This window comes from Enhydra lutris, unplaced genomic scaffold (genome assembly GCF_002288905.1).
Source record: "Enhydra lutris kenyoni isolate GAN:26980312 unplaced genomic scaffold, ASM228890v2 scaffoldscaffold75, whole genome shotgun sequence".
NCBI classification, from domain to species: domain Eukaryota; kingdom Metazoa; phylum Chordata; class Mammalia; order Carnivora; family Mustelidae; genus Enhydra; species Enhydra lutris.
The window spans coordinates 5,935,122-5,938,007 of record NW_019154159.1 but is presented as its reverse complement, the minus strand read 5'-3'; positions in this window follow the sequence as shown (position 1 = coordinate 5,938,007).

The window sequence follows — 2,886 nt, the reverse complement described above, 5'->3', positions numbered from 1 at the left end:
GGGGGGGGGGGGGGGGGGGGGGGGGGGGGGGATCGGAGAAACTGAGAGGGTGACGACCCAGTGGCGATAACAACATTCACATTGTGCACTATCTCCAAACGTGTCTTATCTCCCCAAACTGAAACTCTGCCCCATCAAATCCTGTGTCCGTCCCTGCATCTTCGCTCCGTCTCTATGGATGTCAGTCCTCTAGGGACCTCGCACGCGTGCAACCATGCAGAATTTGTCCTTTAGTGTCCTTTATTTCCCTTAGTACGACGTCCTCAAGGTTCTTCCATTGTGTAGCTCATGTCTGAATTCCCTCCCTTTCACTGCTGAGTAATATCCCATTGTGTGGAAAGGACATACGAAGGACATTCTGTCCATATGTGACCCTCCAGCCGTCCCACCTCTTGGAGCCGTGACTGTTTTGTTTAATAATTTTCTTCTCCTTCTATGGGTGCTATTCTTTTCTTTATCTCTGAAAAATCCTAACCATCCTTATTGTCAGGTTTTTTTCAGATGGCTCCATCATTTTCAAAGAGCCCAGGACTCTCTGAGCGCTGCTCCCCATTTCTCACTGATAGATGGAGACCACGAGCCTGCGGATCTCAGTACAGGGACGTCTCTGCGTCACCCCCACCACAGCTCTTGGCCCCGGGGATTCATAAACAAGTCTTATTCTCACCTCCATGGGCAGGTGATTCAGCCAGATGGGCCTCATCACGTTTCAGCTTATCTGCTGCCTTTGGTCCAAACACCCCAGGCCTATATGGGTCACAGAGAGAAAACTCCAGGAACACAGCCCTTAGCCAGCCCCCAAAGTGGGAGAGCAGCCAGGACCACAGACTGGGATGTACAAATGACCAAGGATAGTTATCACCAAAATTGTGGGTCAGGACCCTGCCCTCCCAAGAGCAGCCGTGGTCCCTCATCTCCCGGTCAGGACGTCCTGCAGAGCCGCTGGCCACACAGTCCACGGCCCTCTCTCCATTCGCACCACGAGGGAAGGGCAGGTGCCATCCAGTGTGCGTGCTGGACACACTCGGCAAACAGTGGGGAAGGGGCTTGGCGGTCCTGAGTGTGGGCGACAGGGACCAAGGATGGGGACAGGGAGGTAGGGAGAGGCCTGAAAATGCTGGTGGCCAGGGGCAGCCCCTTGTAGGTGGAGGGATGCTGAGCACCTTCCTCTTCCACATGGTGACCAGAGAACCTTCCTCTTCTGCACGGTGACCTTGGCCTGGACCCAAGAGGAGCTGGTTGTCCACAGAGAGGAGCTCACTGCTCAGTCCAGAGCCAGGGAAAGGGGCCTGGGGCCAGGGATCCTTCAGGAAACAGGAACGCAGGGGCTGCTGCTGCCCTCAGGGGTTGTGGGGGCCCCAACCCTAAAACCTAGTGTGCTCTGTGCCGAAGTAACTCTGCACGCCTGTGATTCACTTTGTGGACCAAGTCATAAATTATAATCATAAACCCCCACTTTCCACTACTGTGACTTTAAAGTTTTGCTTTTGGGTTCATTATGTTTTGAAATAATAATTTTTCTGTAAGAACTCATTTCCAATTGCATTACTAAATTGCATGGGAAATGAGGTTCCGTAGACAGAAATCTGGCATCATGAGTCTCTTTACAGTTGCCCATCCAGCTGGACCACAGACTGTTCCAAGAGGCACATCCCATCACCACCCCCTGCCCAAATCCTGCCGGAAATAGATAAAGGGGAGGGAGCACGACTAAGGGATGGGGGAAGTGAACCCCTGACAGGGTCCTGGCAAAGGCTGTCTGAGGAGGCCCACCTTGGGCAGAAATGGCCAAGCTTTAGTCCCACCCAGAACTCAGTCGGGGCCCTAGGCTCCCGGCACTGCCCACAGCTAAGGGCACCTGCCCAGGAGGAATGTTCCAGCAGGGATACACCCTCCTGTCTGTCCTACCACCTCCCCAGGACCCCTCTGTAGTCAGTGGCTCACTGTATTTTTCCAGGAGACCCTTCCCTTGGTGCTTCTGCTAATGTTATTCCTTGCTTTCCATTTCAGGAGCTGCAATTTTCCCAGTCCTGGTTCCAAACTGAAACATACCCAGGTCTCCAGTTTGGGGAACCCCTGTTAATCAGCGGAGAGCAAGTGCTTTGGCCCACACAAAGCCGTGTAAGGGGCAGAGTGCGCCCCTGACTTCAAATGGCCAAGCCTCGAAAGGCTGAGTGCAGGGAGAGGAGGGAGATATTTCAAGTACACAAAACACTGTCTTCTCTCAGAGCTGACACTTGGGGGCCCTTTGGGAAGGCATGTGGGCCCCCACCCCCTGGAGAAGTGCTGGGGTCTGAACCAATGGAGCCCCTCAGGCTGGGGGACCTGTGGGAAAGGGCCTGATTCAGGGTCAACGAAACCTCTGTTCTGAGTAAAGAGGCTGGTTACAGAGCCCTTGAGAGCCATTCCGGGATCTGCAAAGGTGGGGTTGAAGCCTAAGTGGGGGAGAAACTGCAGGTGCTCCAGATTTCTCTGCGAGCAGTTTAGCCAAGGCCACGTGTTCTCTTTGCATCCACGAAGTGTAACTCCTGACAGCGTCCGGGTAGCAGACTGCAGTGTCCTTTCCCTCAGCACAGCGACCCCACTCCTCCCAACCTCCCTAGGAAACAAAGAGGTCAAGAGCCCCACCTCCTTCCTGAAGCCCATCAGCCCCTTTCATGAAAACAGCAGTGGGGTGCCCCAGCCTCAAAACTGATGACAGGGCCTCTGTAGCAGCCAAAATTCAAGGAGGTGGGAGTCTTGTCCTTGCAGGTCTCTCCTGGGGGCTTCCTTCACCATCACCATGATCACTAAGACCATCACCAGCATCACCATCCCCATCACCACCATCATCAGCAAGACCACCACCACCTCCACCACCACCTCCATCACCACCAGCTCCTTCAC